Source organism: Podarcis bocagei (genome assembly GCF_964188305.1).
Source record: "Podarcis bocagei genome assembly, chromosome: 3".
Lineage (NCBI taxonomy): Eukaryota > Metazoa > Chordata > Lepidosauria > Squamata > Lacertidae > Podarcis > Podarcis bocagei.
The window spans coordinates 23,213,922-23,241,729 of NC_138127.1; the positions used below are offsets into that span (position 1 = coordinate 23,213,922).

The 27,808-nt window shown below is 41.6% G+C and overlaps 2 long non-coding RNA genes across 9 annotated transcripts in view; both read right to left on the reverse strand.

The window, feature by feature from the left end:
- Nucleotides 1-27,808, reverse strand: part of LOC308583156 — a 289,914-nt gene that overhangs the window by 240,581 nt on the left and 21,525 nt on the right. For 2 of the 8 annotated variants that reach the window (XR_014006083.1, XR_014006084.1), the window contains exon 3: nt 20,547-20,615. The exons of 3 other annotated variants lie outside the window; for them this stretch is intronic. This is a non-coding gene — a long non-coding RNA (uncharacterized lncRNA). Of the gene's footprint in view, nt 1-11,584; nt 13,017-16,262; nt 17,185-19,801; nt 20,616-27,808 lie in introns of those variants that run through there. 3 more of the 8 variants (XR_014006088.1, XR_014006089.1, XR_014006090.1) reach the window with 3 other exon arrangements.
- Nucleotides 3,280-7,911, reverse strand: LOC308583167. The gene is made up of 2 exons (XR_014006104.1): nt 7,743-7,911; nt 3,280-6,453 (listed from the first exon to the last, which is right to left on the reverse strand). It is a non-coding gene; the product is annotated as an uncharacterized lncRNA (long non-coding RNA).

The window sequence follows — 27,808 nt, forward strand, 5'->3', positions numbered from 1 at the left end:
CTAACATGTATTTTTTTGTAGAACACACATACACGCTAATTATGAATTCCACAGCAGAGGGGGGACGTGACGTGTGACCTTCCAGATGTTAATTGGGACAACTGGGACTAATGTGAGCTGTGGTTCAACAACATCTGGAGAAAACTGGTTTCCCACCCCTGACCTACAAGAGGTTATGTACATTACTGTGAGTTCATGACTAAGGCTGCAGCCATTACTTCTCAAGTGCTTTCTTCCTGACTGCTATATTTATTTGTGACACAGGCTCTGCATACTACAGTGGAACCTCGGGTTGCAGACGTAATCCGTGACGGAGGCACGTCCACAACCCGCAGCATTCATAACCTGCAGCACCGTGTCTGCACACGCACGTGACGCGATTTAGTGCTTCTGCACATGTGCAAGCGGCGAGACCCAGAAGTAACCCTTTCTGGTACTTCTGGGTTTCCCACGATCCGCAACCTGAAAACGCGTAACCTGAAGCGTCTGTAACCTGAGGCACCACTGTACTTATATACAGAGGTACCCAGTGCAAAACACTTTTGAGAGCGAGTTATTGAAAGAAAGTCAGTCTTCCGCAAATAAAATCTACATTTGATAGCCCAACAACTTTCTAGACATTTCTTTGGGGGTGAAAGAGAGAGAGGCCATTTTAAACATCTTGAGCATGGTGGTTGGGGGAGTGTTGTGTAACTCAGAAAACACTATGTGGAAATACTGAGATAGATTTTTCACTATGTGTTCTCAGCTTCCCCTGCACAACAACCTGAATAAATTAAATTTTTCCCCCACTTTGCAACAATAGTATGGGATGAGAGAGGGAAAAGAAATAAGAGCTAGAAAAGAAATATTGGGAAAAGAAAATTGAAATGTGTCCTAGCAAAAATATTAAAGTCTTGAGAATTATTATTTTTTAAAGTTCTTATTCCTCTAGCTGAGTATGCTTTATTGGCTATGCTTTATTATGCTAACTAACAATTCAGTAAGAATCCTAAAAGTCTGCATTTCATTTTATATTAGTTCTAATTTATCCTTCCTATAGTTTGAAATATGTATCTTGCCCCATCCCTAGGACTCAGCATGAGTTAAACTGCCAACACAAATGAAAAATGAAAAATCAAAAGGAATGTATTTTAGAATTCTGCTTTTTACTTGGCGGCTTAAATCCAACCTCAGATAAGAGTGCTACTAAAGTGATCATGCAATGCATCTAGTACAACAAACAAACCAAAAAAATAAGCTTGAGTGTGTTTTGAAGGAAAGGATGCTACCTTAGCTGCAGAGGATTCACAAACAATTCTTCTCTCTGGGCTTGTCAAAGAGTTGAGATGTTTTCAGCAAATCTAAGAGAATACGACGGGAGAGAGGCAACAGTCGCACACCACATTAAAACCATAGTGAAAATTAAATTATGATTTAAACTGAGCACATAGCAAGCTTAGTATATACGCCGCAACAAGGGAAACCACAGAGCTCTCCACCCCACTCCTCCCTTTGCACTGCAGGAGAAAACAAACAAGGTAGCCTGCAAACTAGCCTATTGTTTGTTTCCTCCTCTGCAGCATAGGAAGAAGCAGGGAGGGAGTGTGTTGGGGACTTCTGATGAGTTCTGGCTAAGCCATAGTTTAATTTTAAACAATGGTTTAGCGTTTTGTGCAAATCAGGCCGCTGTGGAGACTGTGATGCTGAAGAACTAATTTAATGTGAGTCACCCCTTTCCAGGGGATTGTTCCTACAGTGCCAGGTGAGTCTTTAAATGTGTCAAGAGCAGTCAATTCAAGCACATAGCAATCTGCTGCACGTTTCAGGATGTGTGATGGCTTTATTTCTAGGTCTAGAAGAGAAACAAAAGGTGGGTGTTGGGGGAAAGCCCTCGGGGCTATCTCCGCAACCTGCTGTTCCAAGCACAACAGGACTGCATAATCAGTAAAGGCTTAATTTGGTCAATGTTAGCACAAGGACCTGCCAATCATCCTTACATTGGCCTTGTCTACATCCAGGTCCTAAAGTCACATTGTGACTGTGACCAGCAAATGACCTTCATCACTTTCTGTGCTCTTCCCGCTAGCAATGATGCAAGAGTAATGCTCACTCTTTACATTGGTGAGCAATATAGACTGAAATTGATCTAAATAGGCAGGAGGAAGTTTAGCCTCTTATACTCCCGTGCTGATGAACTAGAACTGACTACAAGTGATTTCTCTCCACAAAAGCAGTTGGCAAATTCATCCCAGCAGGCAGACGACAACTTAACCACACAGGGGAGACAATATTCATTTGACAGTTCAGCTTTCCTGAATGTCACTTTACAGATGTAATGGAAGCTTAGAAAGACAATTGTTTTCTGTTGAAATAAAGCAGTAGAGAATGATGTTTGAGAGCAACTATGGCAATAGTTGTGGCCAGCTTCGTGTTCCTTGATGAATACTGCCTGTTGTGTCTTTGACTGGTGATTTGCATATGCATTGTATGGATTTGAGCATTAAAGCTTTTGAAAATCATCAGCATCTGAGTTTATGTGTCTCATCCCAGGGAGCCAGGACACCACGCTTCTTTCTGGAGGGACTTTGGAAAATGCCCAACAGTGCGTTTTTAATGTCTGTAACCCAGTGTCTGCCTTAACTGTGTAAACTCCAGCCTCTTTCTGTTCATGTGTGTAACTGTTTCTTGTTCTCAAGTTATTATTAAGTGTTATGAGGGGTTTTGTGGGTGGTAGGCTGAATGCCTGGATCTCCCTTCTAATTCCTGGATTCAGCACAGATTCTATTGAATTGCCTGGGAGACGAGCCATTAAGAAAGGGAAGGTAATGACCCCTTAAGAAGGCAACATCTTTGCCAGACAGCAAGTGGGTGGAACCTCTCCCTCTGCTCAGAGTTAATTAGAAGAACAAAAGTCAGTTTTCAGAGTTTAGAGTTGGCTGGAATGTGGCTGGGAGGAAAAAGGTGGCAGTCCATTAAAGGCGGCAAGCTGAGGAGAGGGTCAGAGCCATGGCTGATGCAGGTTTGAATCCAGAGCTGTACCTATGGAAGAAGCAAGACCCTACTGGAGTGTTGTTGCTGTGATGCCCTCCATTGCAGGCCAGGTTATATGCATGTCTGTAAAGAAACCATATATCCTAAAGATACCACAGTCTCTGCTGTGCCTCATTTCCAAAAGGAAACATGGATCCTGGGTAAGCGTGTCTGGAACACTTGGAATCTTCCACAGCTTGGAGACTGGGATGGCACGCAACATATGTAAAGTGACTACAGATGCATTTTTATTTTATTTTTTTAAAAAACCTAAGCAAAACTTGCTTTTGGTGTACTTGGGATTAGCATCTCCAAGACACTTTGATTTTTTTCTTCACAGGCCTTCCTTCACTCTCAGCGCAGGTTTCGAAGCACAGCATACCACCCCTCCCAGCTCCCTTCACTTCTGCACAGTTTCTATAAAAACAGATACTCTAACAAGTGGACGTTGAATCTATTTTGCCACAGACATTGGCATTGATTTGAGCCACCAGCAAACTTTGTCAGGTCTCCGCATGCTTCTATCGCTATTTCTAAAGATGAATGATTAAATCTATCAAAATGTAACAAGTGAGGGACTTGATTTCTCCGTGTACACAAGGTTGCCTGGAGCTAAGTCTCTTCCCCTACTAAGCAAACATTATTTCATTTGTGTGCAGTTATAGGAGCACATGCATTGAATTGAAGCAATTTAGCAGTTTTGATTCTCTGAAAAGTAGTTATTTTCTGAAGAACAGTACCACCTCCATAAACTTTGTTTTAATTCAACACCCCCTTAACTTTGCTTTATTAGATACATATGTACTTAAGATCATACTTGTACCATGTATTTCAGGTAAGATTGGCTCCCAGAGTAGCTTACATACAATAAGTAAAATCCTTCACAAAAATGCAAAAAATGATAGTGCTGCAGGCGTTCTGGGATGGCACCAGTTACCTGTTTCCACACGCAAGACTCCAAGTCACTTTTGAGATACTATTATTATTAACCTCTGCTAAAGAGAAAAGCTGAGGAGTGGGCATTTGTAATGCTAATGAGCATTCTGGCTAATGCAGATTTACAGCTACTGGAGGAAGCAACAGAAAATTTATCACTTGTATGCGAAGATACCCTTACATCACAATCTTCTCATGCATGCTTCCTCAACAGTGACTCCTCCCCACCCCACATGGTGCTCAATCATGAATGAGTGGTCTTACTGTGCACTAGCCTGGTATTTTAATAGCAGAAACATCAGACTTGAAGACAAGATGCCACCTGAAGAATAAAGGGCGAGAAGAGACGGCTGCAAACATCTATGCCTTCTTTCTTATGAATAATCCATATGAAAAGGTTCTGTAGAAAGCTCAGCAATCTTGTGATAGTTATACTGGGGTACAGACTCCAGACAATTTGTTAAAAATCTGGATTAAATAGCCCACAAACAGTTGTGTGTGTATTTAAAATAATATGCTATATTATTTTTTATTTTTATTTTTTGCCATGTTAAAATATAAAGGTTGTTGGCAAAGAGGACCAATCTGATGGGTTAGTCCAGAACTCAGCCTAATTTGATAAGAGCCAGCACAAACTTATATCTGCAACACATGCAAACAGAAGCTGAGTGAACAAAATGGGGGAGGGGAAATAAGTGCCTCATTCTCAGATTTGCATGGGGAAAGTAAATACATTTTCATTTTAAAGTGCTTCAGAATAGCTTGCCATTGAAAGGCTTAAAGGAACATAGCAGGTGGCATTTTGAAAACTTCCCTCATTGAATAAGCAGCGTCACAAATTATTTGGAATTGAAACTTAAGATGGCAACTGCACGTGGCCTATTAATCAGAGCTGAAGCTCTTATACTAAGAATACATAAAATGAGTCTGCCGAATCAATTTAACAAATGTCTCCTCTCCACTCAGGGTAATACATCCCAGCTGTACGTATAAAATAGATAATCCAGTAGTAAAAGTGATCCAATGCCTTCATTAGGATAATTTCATTATGGCAGTAACTGTGTATGCTTACAGGCCACCTTGAAAGAAACAATAACTCCAATCAGTCACCACATTTACACTGCCCTACTCTAAATCAGTACTAATTCCGTCCTACTTTAGCACTGAAGTCTGCACGAATTATGAGAGCCCTTCTGTAGCTGCCTTCCCAGTTGCTACCGCTACCCATAATTCCTCATGCCTTGCTGCTTCCCCTTCCCCTCACAGGCCTAAGGGTCCATGTTGTGTAAGAGTAGACCTCTCAGTGATTCCAGCCTATCACTGGAAGTCTTTTGCAGCCTTTTATTTCTCAAAACACTTGACCAGTGACCAAAAAAACAACAACCAACCAGTTGAAAGACACTTCCTCCCAATGATGCAGCCCACCAAGGTGGCCTGGGCACACTTGCGGGTGGGTGGCAGCGCAGACCAAGGCGGTCTAGGCATGTTTGCAGGCAGGGGGCTGGCAGTGGCGTCAGGCCACAGCACATGCACATTGTTTGGGAGGAAGCTGAGTGCACAGCCCAGCACGGTGCAGCTTCATGGCTAGGCAGCTCCTTCTCTCTTGCACTCAGCCTCCTCTGACCCCTCAAGATTGGCGCAGGGGCTCGGCCCCCCCGCCAACAAACATTCGACTCAGAGAAGACCCATTAAAATTAATGGACTCATGTTGGTCAACTTTGAGGAGAACTTAAGATACAACCCATAGCTAGCTCCCTCCCAAAACATAAATAGCAAAGATTAAAAATTAATAGACATGGCAGTCAAATACATCTAAGCAGTCAGGTTTTTGCCAAGCTGTGAAAGGCGATTAAGTGGGCCCAGTGAGCTTCTGTATAGGAAGTGTTTCACAAGGAGGGCTCCCATTGCTGAGGGGTAAATATATCAGGGCCCATGGGTAGAGGAAGCATTAATGTCTGGGAATTTGTCTGGAACAGGGAACTCTCATTTATTTTTCCTTAAGAATATTTAAATAAATTACAATTTTATTGAATAGTTCACAAGCTGATGTTTGACCTACTGGCCATATTTTATATTATTATACATGTTCTTAATATTGGGGAATAGAAACCAAATCCCTGCAGTTACCATTACTTAAAAGTATTGCTCAACGCAAGGTGAGAAGAATCAATCTCATTCGACTCAAGGGAGCAAACATTGAGGAAAAGGTATGGTACCTTCATGAATGAAATTGAAGGCTGTGTGTGTGTGTGTGTGTGTGTGTATTAAAAAAACTTCAGCAAGATACAAGTATAGTAACGTTTTAAAGCAGTATTTTACTTTGGGATTAACACTAACCCAGACCTTTGGGGAAGAAATTACACCCCAGGTGCATTTTTCATGGCAAAATTTACAGGGAAGTAGACCTATAATGTAGTCGTTCTAGGACATTGTCCTCTGCAGAATAGTAAGTAGGGTCCTCAAATTTCAGCCATTTACAATTTTCTTTTGGTAAACAAAAAGCACCTGGATAATACAGAGAGAGAGAGCACATCCATTTCAGCTCCACTGGGTGGGTAGGTATGGCTACTTGATATGCATTTGAACACCTATGCCTTTTTTCCTCCCTGCACATGTCCCTAGTGAATGAAGGACATTGCGGTTGTGATCTTGGTATATGCCCATCCATGTCATTGAGCAGGTGTGAATACATCTGCCTACATCTGTTTTCATTTGCTTTCTAATGTACACTCTGTAGAGTAACGCAGAATCAATTTGCAATGAGTTTTTATTTTTGGAACGAAACCAGTTTCTCAAGAAGCACTTTTCAGAGGAAAAATAAAAATAAAATAAAATATTAAATGCAATAGATCTAGACTGAGTGTGGACTACACCGGGGGGGGAGAGAGAACCAAAATACTCAATTTCCATTTATTGTAGAATAATACAGCAAATTATAAGTTTGGCCTTAAATTAAGGCAAGGACAGGTTAATACTAATCTGTATTCTACCTCTAAACCCATCTAATGAAATCAAGGCTGATTGAAAAGGCATTCACTTGATCACAGCATGTTTGTTTATTCTCGTTTGCTGCATATTAGGCAACCAAATTAAGTCCAGAACTGTTGTGCCCCATCCATAAGGTTTCAACATTGGACCAGTTTTTAAATGGAATTATTCAGTCCAATGAATATAACTCATGTGTAAATAGAGTCACAATGCAAACCTATATTGTGAGTCAACCACACTAACTGGAAGGATTGTACATGGTAATTCTTCCCCACCTCACAGTGATGTTGGCATGTTAAGAGCAGGGGAAAGTGCTTAGGAATGCAATTAAGAGATGTAGGGACATTTTGCCTTAAGATTTTCACTACTTCAGGTAATGAATAAATTAGGGGTGATACTTTAAAACCATCTACATAGTCAATGGCTGGGATGTGCTCTGAGGGAAGGGATCAGCAGGCATTGCCAGCTGTTCCCAAGGAGAGTGTTGGTGTCAGCAGAATGTGTATGGCCTATGCTCAGAAAGTTGGTGTCAGCAGCTATGAACGCCAGCCTGTCAGCATTTCTATCCAATTTTGTACACACACACAAAATGCATATTTCTTAACAATTATGCCGAAAGCAAGGAAGGATCTCATTATACCTCAACCTAAAAATACCACTTTCTTCTAGAAGTGATTCCTGTCAGGCATGGCAGAAACAAGAGCCTCATGAGCAGAACAAAATCTTCCTTCGAAACGCAATTATGCCTCATGGCTAACTGCACAAGCGTCTTTCTTTCAAAGACGAGGGGCACACTTGCCTCATACCAGGGATTGTGGCTGAAGGCTCCTCCCGCCACGACATATTGTTGAAAACTCCTGTTCTTCTGGCTGAACTTGCTTGCCCTACAATTATTTGCCCTCTGTTGGTTTTAAAACTGAAGAAGTTTAGTTCTTTGAGCTCAAATGGCGTTCTACAATAGGCTTATTAATAGCTCAAAACATACCTCAGCAGTTGCTCAAGGCAAGGGTCTTTGCTGAGAAGAGGATGTGTCTCTGTTGATGGAACCTCTCCTCTTGGGCAGCTGTTTTGGGACTACAACTCCCATCATCCCTTGCTAGCAGGACCAGTGGTCAGGGGTGATGGGAATTGTAGTCAAAGGACAGCTAGAGACACAAGTTTGGGAAACCCTGATCTAGGACAACAGTGGGCCTTTTCGTTTTTCAGCAGAACATTTGGCCTTGTTTGGTTGGTAACTGTTGCTAAGGGTAATTGATTTGGGCTGTCTCTTATTTGCAGCATTCTTAATATGAACTGAATGGATGATTTAGGGTGCATATAATGTGGATGCTGTTGGTATTGGGCATTGTTAACTGACCTACTGCCATGTTTTATACCGGAGTACCCAACATAGTGGCCCCACCACACAGATATTGTTTTACTACAATTCCCATCATTCCTGATTATTGGCCATGCTGGCTGGGGCTGATGGATGCTATAGTCTAATTCTGGAGGATACCTACTTTGTTATCTACCTGTTTTATACTCATTTAACAATTTTTTTGTACTTTGAAATGAATTGGTGTTGAACTGTCAAACATTGCACTGTAGAGGTAAAATTATGTATTGCGCCTACTGATGTACTTGAATTTTCTAAATTATGTGAAGCACTTCAAGCACAATTTGTGGAAAATGTGGCATGTAAATAAACTTACTTATGCCTGTGTGGGAAATGCCAGGCTGCACATTACATGGTATCTTACTGCACATGCAAATGAATGAATTATTGCTATAGGCATTTTACTCAGTTCTTCACCCTCAAAGGCTCCCAGCTTACATTCAGTCAAATAAAATAAGAATGTCCCTGGTCACTTACAATCTAAGTAGTTGTGTCACAAGGAAGGAAGGGTGTAAAAACAAACACAGGCACAAATTATGTTAAATAATTATTCTTATAATTAACAGCTGTTATGGAAACAGTTCAGAAACGAGAAGAGACTAATTCAGTAGATCTGCCGAAGTCAACTACAGTGGTACCTCGAGTTACAAACGCTTCAGGTTACAGACTCCACTAACCCAGAAATAGTGCTTCAGGTTAAGAACTTTGCTTCAGGATGAGAACGGAAATTGTGCTCCAGCGGCACAGCAGCAGCGGGAGGCCCCATTAACTAAAGTGGTGCTTCAGGTTAAGAACATTTTCAGGTTAAGAACGGACCTCCGGAATGAATTAAGTACGTAACCAGAGGTACCACTGTAATGTGAAATATCTATTGAAATGACATCAAATATTTGCACATCAAGAATATATTCATCTTCATAATTTGCTGAAAAGAACTTAGGACTGTTCCTGTTCCAGCCTCAAAAAGTGTCAGAAAATTAAACACATGAGAACTAAAGAAGGGGCGGGGCAGGGCAACCTGACCTTTTGTGGCCAACCTTTTTCCGACCAGCGGAAAGGAGCAGCCTTACAGCGGAAAGGAGCAGCCAAGCATACTAGGACTCAATTTCTTGACTTTAAGAAAGCCGACTTCATAAAACTTAGGGAAGTGCTGGGTGAGATCCCATGGACAGCAATACTAAAAGGAAAGGGAGTTCATGATGGCTGGGAGTTTGTTAAGAGGGAGATAGTAAAAGCACAACATCAGGCAATACCAATGAGACGGAAACATGGAAGGTGCCTAAAGAAGCCAGGGTGGCTATCTAAAGAACTTTTAACTGAATTAAGATTTAAAAAGGATGTGTACAAAAAATGGAAAAGGGGGGATACCACCAAAGAGGAATTCAAACAAATAGCCAGCACGTGTAGACAAAAAGTCAGAAAAGCTAAAGCACAGAATGAACTCAGGCTTGCTAGAGAGGTTAAAAGCAACAAAAAAGGCTTTTATGGGTATGTTTGTAGCAAAAGGAAGAACAAAGAAACAGTGGGGTCACTCAGAGGAGAAGATGGTGAAATGCAAACAGGGGACACAGAAAGGGCTGAACTCCTCAATGCCTTCTTTGCCTCAGTCTTCTCCGATAAAGAAAACAATGCCCAACCTGAAGAATTTGGAGCAAATGATTCAGCAAAGCAAACACAGCCCAGAATAACTAAGGAGATAGTACAAGAATATTTGGCTAGTCTAGATGTATTCAAGTCTCCAGGGCCAGATGAACTGCATCCAAGAGTATTAAAAGAACTGGCAGATGTGATCTCAGAACCACTGGCAGTCATCTTTGAGAATTCCTGGAGAACAGGCGAAGTCCCGGCAGACTGGAGGAGGGCAAATGTTGTCCCTATTTTCAAAAAGGGGAAAAGAGAGGACCCAAATAATTACTGCCCAGTCAGTCTGACATCAATAGCAGGGAAGATTCTGGAGCAGATCATTAAGCAAACAGTCTGTGAGCACCTAGAAAGGAATGCTGTGATCACCAATAGTCAGCATGGATTTCTGAAAAATAAGTCATGTCAGACTAACCTGATCTCGTTTTTTGACAGAATTACAAGCCTGGTAGATGAAGGGAACGCAGTGGATGTAGCCTACCTAGATTTCAGCAAGGCATTTGACAAGGTGCCCCATGATATTCTTGTAAAGAAGCTGGTAAAATGCGGTCTTGACTATGCTACCACTCAGTGGATTTGTAACTGGCTGACTGACCGAACCCAAAGGGTGCTCATCAATGGTTCCTCTTCATCCTGGAGAAGAGTGACTAGTGGGGTGCCACAGGGTTCTGTCTTGGGCCCGGTCTTATTCAACATCTTTATCAACGACTTGGATGATGGACTCAAGGGCATCCTGATCAAATTTGCAGATGACACCAAACTGGGAGGGGTGGCTAACACCCCAGAGGACAGGATCACACTTCAAAACGACCTTGACAGATTAGAGAACTGGGCAAAAACAAACAAGATGAATTTTAACAGGGAGAAATGTAAAGTATTGCACTTGGGCAAAAAAAATGAGAGGCACAAATACAAGATGGGTGACACCTGGCTTGAGAGCAGTACATGTGAAAAGGATCTAGGAGTCTTGGTTGACCACAAACTTGACATGAGCCAACAGTGTGACGCGGCAGCTAAAAAAGCCAATGCAATACTGGGCTGCATCAATAGGAGTATAGCATCTAGATCAAGGGAAGTAATAGTGCCACTGTATTCTGCTCTGGTCAGACCACACCTGGAGTACTGTGTCCAGTTCTGGGCACCACAATTCAAGAAGGACACTGACAAACTGGAACGTGTCCAGAGGAGGGCAACCAAAATGGTCAAAGGCCTGGAAACGATGCCTTATGAGGAACGGCTAAGGGAGCTGGGCATGTTTAGCCTGGAGAAGAGGAGGTTAAGGGGTGATATGATAGCCATGTTCAAATATATAAAAGGATGTCACATAGAGGAGGGAGAAAGGTTGTTTTCTGCTGCTCCAGAGAAGCGGACACGGAGCAATGGATCCAAACTACAAGAAAGAAGATTCCACCTAAACATTAGGAAGAACTTCCTGACAGTAAGAGCTGTTCGACAGTGGAATTTGCTGCCAAGGAGTGTGGTGGAGTCTCCTTCTTTGGAGGTCTTTAAGCAGAGGCTTGACAACCATATGTCAGGAGTGCTCTGATGGTGTTTCCTGCTTGGCAGGGGGTTGGACTCGATGGCCCTTGTGGTCTCTTCCAACTCTATGATTCTATGATTCTATGACCTAAAAGGTTAGTAAATCAGGAACCAAGGATAAAAACCACAGATGGAATCTACTTTATAAAGCATGACAGCAGAGGAGGGAGTTCATTTTCATGCTATTTACAAATACAAAAAAATGCCTTTTTCTTGCACAATAGGTTCCTCTGTCCTCTTAAGAAGGACTGGCATTAGAGATAACATCCCACCCCACTGCCATTGGCTCTTTTTAGTATTATGGGTTCTCCACTATGGTACTTCAAAGAATGGTATCTTAAGAGAGTTTTCATTTCTAACATTAAAAATAGAGCTGCCAAAGAACTGAAAGTGTTGCTTAGGAGGGTTTTTTTTTTTTTGGTTTCTTGCCATTGTGTGGAATCTGTTTCTGGGATTGCTTGTTGGTTGCCGAGGAAACTGCGGATAAGTAAGAACTGAACAGGCTGTGCTGCTGCAGTGTTCAGATTGCTTGGAAGAAGTCAATGCAGTTGATGGGCACAGGTGACGCAAATAATATGAAGATTGACAGTGTCTATTCATTATTTTTCCAAATACAACCCCCCCCAAAAAAGTCTGAGCAGTCAAGTGTTCCACATGCATCATCACTTAGAAGAACCAGTTTTACATTTGCTTAATTTATCATACATTTAGCTGCACATGTACCCGATTTGTCAATTTAGGTGTAGGCAAAAAGCGAAGCAGGTTGCAATAATGTAGAATAGGCATACCTTTTCTCCTGCCAAACAGATCAATGTCTTACCCAGGTGTCAAGACAGAGAGATTCCACACCAGTGTCAGGTAGATCCAAATCAAGAGGGGAAAAGGTATTGAAACTTAAGATATGGTTATCACCAAAGCACAGATGAGATGGTAAACTTGTGACCAGGCTGCACTCATTTTTAGAGTGCAAGCAGTTCACAAAAGGCAAGGCTGAGGAACCTGCAGCCTCTCAGCTGTTTCTGGACTCCTATCATGAATGATGGAAGGTCAGGGATAATGGGAGGTATAGTCTTAAACATCTGGAGGGCTACAGGCTCCCCGTATCTTGATTATTTAATTTCTATACCTCTTACTATAATCAAAGTATCTCTTGAGCAGCGTACAGACAACTGAAGCAACAACTTAAGCAAAGCTTTACAAAAATAGTTACAGAAACACATACACAAGAGAGAGATGAAATGCTTTTGCATGGAAACAAAAAAAGGGGTGCGTTTCTGTGTGCAAGGATTATTTATGAATACTATTCTATACAGAGGAGTATTTAAATCCCTCGCCAAAAAACAAAAACAAAAAAAATGCATTGCTTCTCTTTTGGCAGGTTTTAGTTGCCTAAGCTTGGGAACAAAACATTTACATATTGTTAATGCTGTTCTAGTATGGTGCAATGCTTTGCTGTACTAGCACAGCCTTCTCTGGGTCAGTGGTTCAAATATGCAGGATAAACCACTCCAGTCCTGTGGGACTGAAGACATTACGCAAACGATCAGCCACAAGGGAGAAGCAACAACAGAGCAACCATGAAAGATATTCCTGGGAAAAGAACTGCCTTCAGCCTGTGGCAAGATTATCAACCAGTATTTCTAAAACAAGCCATGATATAATTTAAATGAAATATCAACTACGGTAGGTTGTTATGTGTTGATAATGCACTATAAAGCAGTTTAGCACTCCAGATGTTTGTGGATTACAACTTCCATCACCCCTACAACTTCCATTACCCCTAACCATGTGTCATGCTGGTTGGGGCTGATGGGAATTGGAGTCTAACGCGGGTGGCACTGTGGGTTAAACCACAGAGCCTAGGACTTGCCGATCAGAAGGTTGGCAGTTTGAATCCCCACGACGGGGTGAGCTCCCGTTGCTCGGTCCCTGCTCCTGCCAACCTAGCAGTTTGAAAGCACCTCAAAGTGCAAGTAGATAAATAGGTACTGCTCCGGCAGGAAGGTAAACGGCGTTTCTGTGTGCTGCTCTGGTTCGCCAGAAGTGGCTTAGTCATGCTGGCCACATGACCCAGAAGCTGTATGCTGACTTCCTCGGCCAATAAAGCAAGATGAGCGCCGCAACCCCAGAGTCGGTCACGACTGGACCGAATGGTCACAGGTCCCTTTACCTTTACCTGGAGGACCACAGGTTAGCCACCCCCGTGTGACTTATTTTAAAATAAAAGTGAGTAGCTCTTTAAAATTCTTACATAAATTTTTGGCTTGTGGCCAAGATGACGATCTGCCCATTCAGACTTGAGGGCTGAACATAGATCTGAGGCTGTAGGGTTATTGCTGTGTTTACACAATACACTGGCCTTGATGCTGAGTATCCCCCATTGTCTATCAAGGAAAGTCACATTGTGTATTTCAAGTTTTCCTTTCCCAAAGTCACCTATATGAAGCTCTAGGCCTTACATCCATTTTTAATGCCTGGCTCCTTACCTACGTCTGCGAAATTCCAAGTTCAGCATATAGTTCAAAACTTCACACTTCCATGGGCAAGTCAGATTTGTGTTATCAACTCACGGAATCTTAAACAAGAGACCTTTTTAAGTTTGTGAAAGAACTGCATTGCCCTCTGGTGGCATCCATAAAGCATGCATGAAGCAACCATCTCCAATCATGCAATTGCAAACGCAGGGCCTCTTACCTTAAATTTTCCATTGCTTTTTAACAGACTGGTCATAGAGCAACCAATGATCCTAAACAGTAAACAAGGTTTTCTAAAGAACAAGGTTTTCTAAAGAACGCTGTCAGGCCTCAGATCTTTTTGGCAATACAAGAAGTTTGAAGGACGAGGTCAAAAGCTCTCAACATTGCTCATGCACATACTGAAAATACCATATTTTTTGCACTATAACACTCACTTTTTTCCTCCTAAAAAGTAAGGGGAAATGTCTGTGCATGTTATGGAGGGAATGCCTACAGGTGGCATGCCTACGGATTTTCCTCCTCTAAAAACTACGTGCGTGTTATGGTCGGGTGCGTGTTATAGAGCGAAAAATACGGTAAATGGACTTATGTGCACCCAATTCTGCATAGGATTGAGACGAATGCGGCTACAAAGACTCCCCACCCCCCGCCACATGTTACATGCTTTGGAGAAATATGCACAGCCACAAAGATCTGAGGCATTCAGAGGGTAAACTATTCCCTTTGGGATATATTAGATTAGAAGATAAAAGAGGCTTCTCAGAAGTGACACATTCCATGGCACTTCTTCCTCACTGGAATTGGCGCTACTTCATCCATGATGGCTTCTTGGCACCAGGGCAAAGAGTAGTTTTATTCCAGAAAGTTTTCAGGTGTATTGGAAGTTTACTGCTGCTTAACTAACTATGGTTGCTGTATTTTTAGCTCCTTAATGTTTCTACAGTTTTACAATAATTGTTTCCCTGTGGTTTTTTTTTTTAATTTTACATTGGTACCTCAGGTTAAGTACTTAATTCGTTCCGGAGGTCCATACTTAACCTGAAACTGTTCTTAACCTGAAGCACCACTTTTAGCTAATGGGGCCTCCTGCTGCTGCCGTGCCGCCGGAGCCCGATTTCTTTTCTTATCCTGAAGCAAAGTTCTTAACCTGAAGCACTATTTCTGGGTTAGCAGTGTGTGTGTAACCTGAAGCGTATGTAACCTGAAGCATATGTAACCTGAATACCACTGTATTTTTTCAGACATATCAAAAGGCATAATAGAAAGATTTTGATGAACAAAACGTATGTAACCATCGTTTTCATTTAGAAGGAAGCTTTGTAGCCTGCAGAGTTAAACAAGTTCCGTCCTCGAAAAATCCATAAGATGGATATTATTCCTTCTTTTAGAAGAATGTGTTTTTTTCCTTTTTACCCAAAGTATGTTCTTATTTCAATTACCCCTTCTCATCTTAATATATGACTCATTATTAAGGTTATGAAATTGTGTGTGACAGATACAAGCTGCATTTAATTATCTGCAAAGCTGAGGTGCATCGTGCTTAGGTTGAAAATACCTGCACAATACACTGGTGGACACTGTGCATGGGAGCGAGGCCTGGAACAGCCCAGTTCTGGTGTGCTTGGCTCGAAAGCAAAAACAAAACTGAAATATGGACAGTATTTCAGGTGGCATCCCTACTCTTTCATAATAACCCGTATTCAAGACAAATTCTGGGCCTTTGATCAGTAACACCGTTATACGGAGGAGCACGTTGAGTTGCTGTTAAAGACAGCCTGACAGACCAGACCAGGGAGGTAATGAATGACTTAAGACAAACTTAGTTCTTTTAAAAATAAAATCCCTGTGAGAACAGAGAGTGGGATTAAACATTGCACTCTTCCAATCGTTCTGTCTGCATAACTACTGCAAGCATGTGACTGCACCAGCTCCATTATCAGAGGCAGTATGCTTCTGAACACCAGTTGCAGATAATCACAGATAGGAGAGGGGCTGTTATGTTTATGACTTGCTTGCGGGCTGCCCATAGGCATCTGGCTGGCCACTGTGCAAACAGAAAGCCCGAACAGATGGGCCTTTGGCTTGATCCAGCGAAGAGTTTCTTACATTGTTAAAAGAGAAATGAATATACTGACCACCTCTTAACTTGCTATAGTTATGATGCTCAGCATACAAATTACCACACGTGGTGTGTGTGCCTGTAACTTCAGGTCAATCCCAACCACGTGTTTCTTTACAGAGTAAACATAAGAATGGTGAAAAAGTGACAGACAATGAGGGCGGCACCAAGAAACGAAAACTACACTAAAATTTATTTAGCTGCTGGCAAGTCTGTAAAAGGTCTCTCAACACTAAACACCTGAAAACGTAAGATGGCAGTATAGCGTATCATAAGAATACACACAATGATCCTTCGAGAGGAGGGAATCCAGTGAGACCTGATCTCCTTTCAGTCGTCCCAATTGCTTGGGGAGCAGTCAGGTTATTTGGCCTGAGCCCCTCCCCTATCCCCACAACTCTGGACGCAATTACAAATTGTTATGTGTAAAGAGCTGGCTTGGGTTTGGCTTTGAACCACGTCACCAGCCGCTTCAAACAGATCAAAACAATGTCGTGATCAAGCATAGCAAATGCTTCCGAAAGCTCTTATAGAAGCTAGCAAAGAACGGGGTCCGTGTGTGCATGCCCATTCCCTCAATGCCAAGAGGACTGCTTTGCATAAAATGTAACCCAGTTCAACAAAGCTGCATATGCAACCTTTTACATTTAAGTACAGCATTTTGTCAAGGTGGGCCACACACACAGCTGATAAGACATCTGATCACTTTAATTTATTTATATCCCGTATCTCACCTAATGGAGGAAAATATTAATTCCTGCACATGGGAAAATACCACCACAATTATTATTATTATTAAAAAAACATTACTGTCTTTACAATTAAGACAATGCATACGCACGAGACACACGCATACTGCTTTTATCCCACTCTTTTGTTCCTCACTGTACTTTTTATCCAGCTAGGAGTAGCTCTTTTCAAAGGATTCACAGTCAAAATCCTGTCCTGTGAACTGGACCATTTTCTTCAGCTGCCAAGATTCCTCAGGAACGGAATAATTACTAGTAAGCCAGGAACGAAACTGGACACAAGGATGCAAATCCTTGCTGTTCTCCATTCAGCTTCTTTTTTAAAAAATTCTTTGTGGGCTTCAACTGAAAAACATTTCATTCAGTCTGTTCAGGAAACTCCAGAGACTGACAAGTCAAGCATCAACTTCAATTTGTCTTTAACATTATTCACTTTTAATCCTCTCTCTCTCTCTCAACCACTTGAAAGGATTTGGCACTTCAAAAAGAAAAGAAAAAATCCTGCCAGATCGCTCCCCCCCAACCCCACCCCTAGTGCAGCACAGGGTTATTTTTTAAAAGCAACTTTCCATTTCCTTTCTAACAAAGATGAAGTTATAACAAAGACTCCAGGAAATGTGAGCCCAGGAACCTCCAAGTGACCGTCATCTCAAAACAAAACATTTAGACTGTTTTCCTTCACATGTGTAGAATAATGAGGCATATTAAATACACAGCTCATTGGTCTACAGCTGGGGGCAGGGGAGGTTTGATACCAGAAAGCAATAGGAAATGTTTTTGAATTTACTCCAGTCTCCCAGTTTCATAAAACAGCCAGTTTACCAGATAACAAAAATGAATGTATACACTACAGGCCAATTTCTCTTGGATGCTTCCTGATTCTACATCCAATCTAGAATCTGTACCATATGGCAAGTTCTGAGGCAGTTTCAAGTAACCTAAAAAAATGTTAGTTACACATAGCTACAGCATGCAGAGAACGCCTCAAAATCACCATAAAGACTCACGCTTAGGACTGTAGGTTATTGGGAATAGTGCTTGCACACAAAATTTGTGAAGCTACTAAATTCACACTGAGGCAGTAGAGAGATTTCGTCTTGAATGGTATACACTACAGACATTGTTGTATCTTCAGAAGACATTATGGTCAACAAGATTGCTATTAGACTTTGCCATGAATTTTCCCACAATGAAAAATGGAACCTCTGTTTTCAAAGGTAGCATATCTACACCTAAGAGATACTGAAGGAAACCATGCTGGGTTAGCCAAAGATAGATAAATGAATCATGTGCTCTAAAGTCAAAAAGATAGGCTGAGGTAATTGCTTCTGCATGTCCTACACACACACACACACACACACACACACACACACACAATGCTTTGATGGGTTGTTTTCTTTACAATCAAGTGGTGCATTGATTTTGTTAAATAAAATTAAATAAAGTTTCATAAGGTCTTGATCCCATCCCTTCATGAATGCAAGTGGGTATGAGCAAACCTTTCATAATCAATCTGGCTGAAGACCTTCAACTTGTAACAAACCAAGAGCAAACTACCTGCTGCACACAAATCCAGCAGCAGCCTGGTAACCCCCCAACACCACTCCCCCCCCCCCAGAGCAGTTGTTGCAGGCAAGAGAGATGGAGAGCAATGCACTGGAGCAGGGAATTTCATGCTTTCCTGCCTGACTTGATCCAAACCCCATGCAAAGCAGCCCATTCTCCTGTTCCAAAGTCATTTTAAAAAAGGTAAACACGCCATTTAAAACCCTACAGGGGGAAAAGCCATTGGTAAGGGGAATTTGGAGCAGAAACAAAAATGAAAACGTTGCCCTCCAAAACAGATTACCATGAAAATTTATTTCCCAACTTTCTGCAATTGAATACAGTGGTGCCTCGCAAGACAAAATTAATCCGTTCCGCGAGTCTCTTCGTCTTGCGGTTTTTTCGTCTTGCGAAGCACGGCTATTAGCGGCTTAGCGGCTATTAACGGCTTTAAGAAAAAGGAAACAAACTCGCAAGAACTCGCAAGACGTTTCGTCTTGCTAAGCAAGCCCATAGGGAAATTCGTCTTGCGGAACGACTCAAAAAACGGAAAACCCTTTCGTCTAGTGAGTTTTTCGTCTTGCGAGGCATTTGTCTTGCGGGGCACCACTGTAAAAATATAAAGTACCAGCTTTTAATCCAACACAGCGCTGCTGAGCAATCATTGCACGTTTGAAGGTAATGTCTAGTTTGGCCCTCAGTTTTAGACTGAAGGATGACCCACACTTTAGAAGTCTAGTGCCTCAAACTCTTGGAGCTTGTTACTCTATAAATATGGGAACTGCCTGTCTGTACGAAAGCCAATCCTGGATTCACAAACCCAGCTCCAGCCCAGTACTACATCTGTAAGTTGTTAATAGGAAGGTTGTAACTAACATATAGCTTCTTCCATTAAGGCATGCTCCAGAGATGCCAGAGCTATTTTTTTCCTTTGTAGTGTGTGTGCATGTGCGCCTTGAATCTGCGATAGTAGATGTTCCAATTATCAAAGCTTCCAATTCATTGATGTTTCCTTCCAACTATACAATGCTGATCTATCAGAAATGTTGCTGTTCCACACCACAGTCTTAAGTGTGAAGAGAAGAATCAAAATCTCCTGCACATCAACAAGGATCACATGTGATAAAAATGCAATTGTACTACACATCACTTCTGCTTAAAAAGTAAGTGCATTGTCAATATAAAAATAATGGCATCCTTAGTTTTTCAAAACTGTATCCAACATTCTCCATCCCATTCTCCAATATACATATACATTCTCCATCCCATTTTTTCAAACTTCAAGTTTATTGACGATTCCAAAACATTAGGCCCCATTTTTTTCTTGTCAGATGCACAGGCAATGGTATCCAAACAAAACCAAGCTGCCTGGACTATTAAGAACTGCCCCCCTCTCATTTATATCTCTTTAGTGATGTTTAAGTCAATTCTAGTTTATTCCATTTCAGTATGAAAGCTGGCATTTATCCATTACACATTACTTATGGTGATACTATGTTTATTAAGAGAGATATGACCATGGATCGCTAGTGGGTAAGAGTGCTTAGGCCCTCACAACTTGCTTGTGGGCTGTTGTGAAAACACAGTGCTGAACTAGATGATTCTTCCCATATTATGGAGGTACGTTTTGGGTAGCTTTTCCTCCTTAGTGCCTAATTACACCCCACAATGCTGAAAGTAATTTTAAAAACAAGCATTATACGCTAATTAACTTCTATTTTTAAAATCCTCACCAGGGCTTGTTCAACTTGGCATCAAAACATACACATGCAAACTGCTACACAGCAAGCTCGAAACAGGGCTTAGGAAAAAAAACAAACTTGCAAGATCTCCATGTTTTCCTCCTTCAGCTGCTTTCCAAGGCAGAGAGAGTAAACAGCCTTCTCCCAGCTTTCTTCTTTTCCACACAGCTGAGAGTGTAGGATGTTTACACTACCTGTCACTTGGAATTCTCCTGGATCAAATGCAAACCAAGCACTGAAGTTCATAAGCAGATGTAAGGTGGGGGCCCTGGAGAGATCCACTGCATTAGGGAGAGATTAGTTTCTTAGAAATCCAGTGTTTTCTTTGCAGGCAGAAAGTGTGGCGATACAGCTTGGAGGAAAATCTCTTGCAAAAAGCTTCCAACATCTCCAGAGGATTAACACGTTCAGTATGCTTACGCTAGATCAGTGTCATCAGGATTCAGCCCATTTCAGGTCAAGGTATTCCCGAGTCTCATGATGTTGTTCCTATAAATGAAGAAAAATGACCACTGTAAACCAAAATATTTTTATATTGCAAGTAGTATTCATCCCTTCCTCCCCACCCATAACCCCTGGATTGAGTTCTGTACCTCTGTCACAAACTATCTGCAGATTAAGATGGAAGAGATTAAGAAGTTTATTAAATGTTTTTACACTCTTGGATTTTGTTTATCCTTCCTTCTTTTCCTCTGGCAAACGGTCACCAGATTTAGTCTCCATTCTCAGTGATGTTCTGGAGTTTCGTGTTTTCCTTGCTCTGAACGGCATAAATCCTGTCTGAGGCGAGCCAGCTTCTATCATAATGCATTTTAAGACAAGATGCTAAAGGAGAGACAACAAATAGGGAGGCAATGCAATATAAAGCACTAGGTTCGAACCAAATAGTTTTGAGTTTTTTATAAAATTAGTTGCAGAGAATGAACTGGTATTATCCTGTACTTGGAAAGCCCTGTAGAAAGAAGGTGCCTATACCTATAGGGTATGCCGCTTGTTTAAACCACAAATTCTTAAATCTCTGTTACTGTAGGAGATACTAAAAATTTTGACCTTCAGGCTACCAGCGAAGGCAGATGCACTTTAAGATTATCCATGCAATCTTGGAGCAAATTTATTTGCATCCCATGTGCTTTGCATAGACTCCTCAGATTGTAGACCAGGCCTAAATGCTGCTCACCTTATTTGTGTGGCATTCTCACACAATGTTTTTGCTCACTTGCAATGTGAATGTGTGTGTTTGGGTGTTGGGTCCCATGCTTTCCATCTCAGGCATTCCATCATTAAGAACATTAAGAGAATCCCCACAAGATCAGACGAAAGGATCATCTACCCAGCATCCTGGGTGGCTAAGCAGATACCTATGGGAAACCTGCAAGCAGGTCCTGAGTGCAGCAGTCATCGTTTGCTGTGCTATCCTACTTGCCTAGCAAGTGTAGCTTTTAAGGTAAATTCATGCGGTATGTAGCTTGGAATGAAGTTATTTGTCTACCATAAGGTTTTGTGTGGTGGCAAAAGTGGCTGATTTTGCAGGAAGGGGAGGAAATCTAGTTTTCTTTTAGTCTGGTCTTGTATGACATACTGCTGAAAATTTCTCTATTCCAGCCGGCTTATGCAGGCCATTAAGAATACATCTTTCCATAACAGCTAGCTTATTTCTGATTTTAAAACTTGTATATGGTTTTTATTGCATAGTTTTATGTATGACTGTCAACTGCTAATATTTTTATGAATAGCGGTATATAAATGTTTTTTTCTAAATAAACTAGACGCATGAAGGGAGGGCATCCTGCCTGACCATATTAATTAAGAGCATCAACTACAGAAAAAGAAGGCAAAAGTTCTGTTTCAATACAATGGATTTTAACCATCATGGAAGCAAAACCCAAGGACAGGTTGCTAGAAATTATTTATCAACAAGACAACAAATGAGTGCCCTGAATTTATTACTTTTGGAATCATCTTATTTGTCGAACCCATTTAACAGTGTTTTGAACCTTTTGTGTTTTGAAGTATCTCAAAGACTGGCTTTTCTACTGCTGGTAAGACATAGCACAAATAGCCTGGTATCACCATGTTTAAGGATATTCTGTATGAACATAGTCTCTGCAAGCATACAAAACTGTTGTGTGCCTTTATTTCAAAGACACTTGTTCCACTGTGAATATCCACTAGAAGTGGATATTATCCACTAGAAGTGGCATAACCTGTGCCATTCGTAGCCAGATTCTAGCTAGAGAAGCATGTCTGAACATAGTTTCACAAATGGTTGCCTCAGGAGAGATATGGTTTTACCACAAATACTTTTTGTTCACTCACTCATTAACCAAGAACCCTCTGTCCTAGTTCAAAAGGCGTTAAGAATTCAAACGAGATTTGCCAGTAATACTGTACTGATAGCCTAAGGGCAGCCATTCCGTTCCTTAATGTTGCTCAAAACAGATGCTGCAACAATCCACATTGTTATTTTAAAAGTAAAAAGTTCACACAAAAAATGCTAGCATCATTGCTGCATATTTTTTTAAATTTTTTTATTTATAAAATTTTCAAATATAATAAAAGAAAAACATTCCATTTGAATTATACATCCAATTCTAATCTTTCCACTTTCAGACTTCCTTCAGTCTATCTGGGAATTTTCATGTTTTCACAGTTATTCACATTTCTTGCATCTGTATTGTTTTGTTTTTAACCAAATTAATCTTAGCAATTATTATAAAACAATATTTCTTTCCATTATTATCACAGAGCTTCTTGAAAACCTACAAACGTTAACTGACCTTCACATATATTTTTAATATACTTTGTAAATTTATTCCAGTCCTCGGTAAATCTCTGGTCTCGCCGGTTCCGAACATCATTGCTGCATTTTGCAGGAGCAAAACCGTTTAGAAAGAGAAAAATCAGCAGGCCTCCTCCATGCTTTCTGTTCAACTCAATAGCTCTGGTTCAGTGGATTTCACATGGTTACTACTCCTGTTAGGGCATGGGTAGGCAAACTAAGGCCCGGGGCCCGCATCCGGCCCAATCACCTTCTAAATCCGGCCCGTGGATGGTCTGGGGATCAGCATGTTTTTACATGAGTAGAATGTGTGCTTTTATTTAAAATGCATCTCTGGGTTATTTGTGGGGCATAGGAATTCGTTCATTCCCCCCCCCCCTTCAAAATATAGTCTGGCCCCCCACAAGGTCTGAGGGACAGTGGACTGGCCCCCTGCTGAAAAAGTTTGCTGACCCCTGTGTTAGGGACTGTGTGACATTGTTTTGGCATTGTAATCTGGCCAAACCAAAATGGTTGAAACTTAGTAGGCCACATTTCTCAGTGCCTCTGCCCACTTCCAAGTCAATCTTCTATGTCATGAAATGGCATAAATCCTCAGTTTGCAGACTGGAAAGTTGGGTTCTCTCTCTCTTTCTAATGAAAGGGGTGCTCTTGAACTAAATTTACTTTCTCTTAACAAGTTCTGCTTACAAGTTCTTTAACTGTCTGGTAAATTTCCACTATGCTCAGTAGAACAATGACCACCTCACCAGACAGACAAATCTAACTGAAAAGGGAGGGAGTCCTGAATGCACCAGGGTGGAATAGCACCCAGGGAGCCGGAGGCAAATCTGGTTTGAATCTCTTACAAACCAGAAGTATGCCTTTGGTGAAAATGGGCAAGTCACCACTGTACAGTGGTACCTTGGTTGTCAAATGCCTTGGCTCCTGAACAAATCGGCTCCCGAACACCGCAAACCTGAAAGTGAGTGTTCCGGTTTGCGAATGTTTTTCAGAAGTCGAACATCCGATTCGGCTTCCGATTGAGTGCAGGAGTTCCTGCAGCCAATCGGAAGCTGCACCTTGGTTTTCAAACGGTTCCAGGAGTCGAACACAATCTCAGAATGGATTAAGTTCGATAACCAAGGTACCCACTGTATTTAGTCTCTCAGGACTTTTGCGAGGTATAAAATGAGACAGCTGAGCGCATGCCGCCCTGAATTCCTTCGAAGAATAGAAAAGCAAACAATATATGTGCGGTACTCAGATGAGGTCTAGGAGTCTATTGGACCTTTCTTCTCAAACTAATGCAGGTCATGTTGGTCTTGTCTATGAATTCTCCAGTTGTTTGAACACATCAAAAGGCTATTAAAGAGGTGCTTCTGCACAACATTACTACTCACCTTTCCCAGAACTACTGGCTACAAAAACAGATCACTAGCTTTCCCCAGCTTGGAAGCTCACACCTTATTTTCTGCTGCTGATATATTTATTAATCTGATGTAGTCTTAGCTGTCCAAGCAGTCAAAACCTTCCAGGGTGGGGGACACTATGTTGTTTTTAGCAAATAATTTCAGCAAGTGAAAAACCTAGCATTCTTCCTACAGCTTGGTTCTGATAGCTCATGTAAGACAAAGACAGTACACCTGAAAATGCAACAACCACTGAGAAATCATACCTAACTTCTGAAATCTTTTCACAGAAAAGTTGCTAATCATGTGTCAACATTTATAGCTATTAGGGAACACAGCGTTTTAAATATTGCACCATAAATTTGTATATCGCTAGTAAAGGTAAAGGGATCCCTGATCATTAGGTCCAGTCATGGACGACTCTGGGGTTGCAGCACTCATTTCACTTTACTGGCAGAGGAAGCCAGCGTACAGCTTCCAGGTCATGTGGCCAGCATGACTAAGCCGCTTCTGGCGAACCAGAGCAGCGCACGGAAATGCCGTTTACCTTCCCACCGGAGCGGTACCTATTTATCTACTTGCACTTTGACATGCTTTCGAACTGCTAGGTTGGCAGGAGCAGGGACCAAACAACGGGAGCTCACCCCGTTGTGGGGATTCGAACCGCCGACCTTCTGATCGGAAAGTCCTAGGCTCAGTGGTTTAAGACACAGTGCCAGAAGTATCCCATATTGCTAGTAGAAAACTATTAATAGAGCTTTTTCACCCCCTATGGAATGTCTCTGCTGAAACTACAGCAGGCAGTTCTTGCTGAAGAAAGAAGTTGTAAAAACTTTTAAGTGTTAACAGTTTTATGGGTGTATGACCAAATAAATCCAGTTCTTCTAAGAGCTCCCTAGCATAAACTATCCAGAGACTGACTAAAGACATGCAATCCTGCATGATCTTTCTTACTTAGTATCAGTAATAAGGTGGAAAGGTTAGATCTGGCAGCAGATAGGTCATATTACACAATCAGAGGTGGATAACCTCTAGGCCTTAGACCCCATTTAGCCTGCCAGGCCATTTTGGCCAAGTCACACTTACCTGTCAATCACCTGTCACTATATATGACATCAGGTGTGGAAAGGTAAAAAGATGGATCGACAAAAAGGAGCTTCTGAAGTGCTAATAAGCTGACCAGTAGCATTTTAAAAGCCTTGTGCAGAGTACTTCTGAAGTCCGGGTGATCAGTTGATCTTCGACACTTAAAAGTCCAGCAGAGCCCTCTGCTGTATTGCCTGATGTCACTGTGACATCAGCTGACTGACACACTGGCAGCCCCACCCATCCGTCAAATTTGGTCCACAGGGTAAGGGGGTAATGGAGATAATGTTCTGGACTGCTGGCTGGAGAAGCAGTAAGTATGCATGATCAAAATGTATGGGGAGAGGGAGAACACCCACACCAAGATATTGCTCTTAACTCAGGGATAGCCAAAATGGTGCACTTCAGATGTTACTGAATGACAACTCTCATCACCCCTGACAATTGATCATGCCTGCTGGGACTGACAGAAGTTGCAGCCCAACATCATCTTGGAAGGAACTACGGTGACTACTGCTGACCCCGCTGATCCTACACTAGGAAAAACACATAGCAAAATTTACTCTGCATGATCACCTTTGACACTGGCAGCTTCCGACATCAGCTGCAGGTAAGAGGATCAGTACTGTGTTTTGTGTTCAGGTAGCTTTGAGCGACCGATTGCTAAGCCCAGCCAAATTGGAAGGCGGACACTTACTTCAGAGAAGGGAGCTCCTTTAGGAAACTGGGGTAGGCTTTCCCTAGTTGGGTACTTTTTAGGAATGGGAATAACAGGAACTCTCCACCCGTACATGAAGGAGCAATCTTAACATGACTGGCTGGGAGGGCAGAGCCTCAACACGGCAAGATGCAAGTCAGATTCTGTTCTTTTAGTTCATACTCTCTTCATGTTAGCTAGCTGCTTACGGATAAAACAGGCAAGCAGCATGTGGCTTCTGCCATTTGCTCAAAACAAAATGGGTACGATGTGGCTGGAGTCCAAGTCCTTTGCATGGCAGGAATCCAAGTTCTTTTCCCCTTGCAAAGGATACAGCTTCTCTGGATATGCACAATCTTGTGTCAAGTTCGAATTCATCAATCCATTTCCTCTGCTGGAAGGGAGTTGCTCAGCCAGTTCTCTGAGCAAACAATTAAAGGAGCCAACCGCCCATATATTGTTTACAGAGACAGCAATCTCTCCCATGTGACAGCTTCAGAGAAGTGATACTTGAAAGTTAAGTGAGCCATACCAAGAAAAGCAACCATGCCATGCAAATCAAGGCATTTTGAATGCTATGTAATCAAGCACTTTATCAATTTATTCAGTGCACACACACAAAGATCTCTTTTATGCAATGTTAGAAAAAAGGCAACGCCCCTTTTAGAGGAAGGCTGTTAAAAAATTAATTTTCGTTCCTCATGCATGTAGTGCACCTTTGCATTACTGAGCAAGGAAGCCTGTTTCACATTTATGGAGCTTCCAAACAGTTACCAGCATGAGCATTTCACAAGGTTACTAACAGAGTATTTTACAAGGAATTGTTCAGATGAGTTTTTATTCAAGCGGTCTTTCTTTTTACTACTGCTGTTAACGATATGGTGTACAGTGTATGGTACTGGAGGTACGAACTGTATATTACAACATTGCTTAAGTCTGGGGGTTGGGGGAGAGAAGAAATTTGCACTGTTTCAAAAGTCAATCAATCAATCAATCAATCAATCACTAAAGGGTGGGATGGGATGGGGAATAAGATATCAGAAAATAAGGTTTATACCACAGAAGTAGAACAACTATATGACAACAACAAGAGTGAAACTAGTTTCTGGGCAAACTGGTTCCAGTGAGCCAAGAGCTGTTCCTCTGTTTGAAAGCGACTCTGAAAATAGTTTCCCTTTACTCCTTGCACATCTCAACCTGCTGAATTGATTAATCTAAGTAAAAGCATCCCAGATCAAGACAAGTCTATCAAGTTGTTTGGAAAGTTTGTAGGCATTTTAATTTGTTTTAGCCTTATTTTACTATGTATGTTTTAAATATAGGTTGTTGTTGTTGTTGTTGTTGTTGTTGTTGTTGTTGTTGTTGTTGTTATAGATAATCTTATTGTTTTATCTTTGTTTGTAAACCACTTCAAAGTTTTCCTACAATCAAGTAAATAACAAAAGATCAGGCTCTCCCAAATGGCAGGCCAACAGGCGACAGAAACCTTCTGAGCCATGCCAAGCCCATGATTATAGTGAGAAATCCAGGATTTATTATATTTATTCATAAATCCCTTACCTGCATTTCACCTTAATGTCCAGGGCAAGTTACAATAGCAAGCACAACACAGTTTAAAACAAGATAAAACCAAGAATTCATGATTTTTCAGGTAGGACACATACATACGGTTACCGGCCACCCCAATCTCTGCTGAGCAGTGTGAGATTCCAGGGGCCTTGGCACTTAA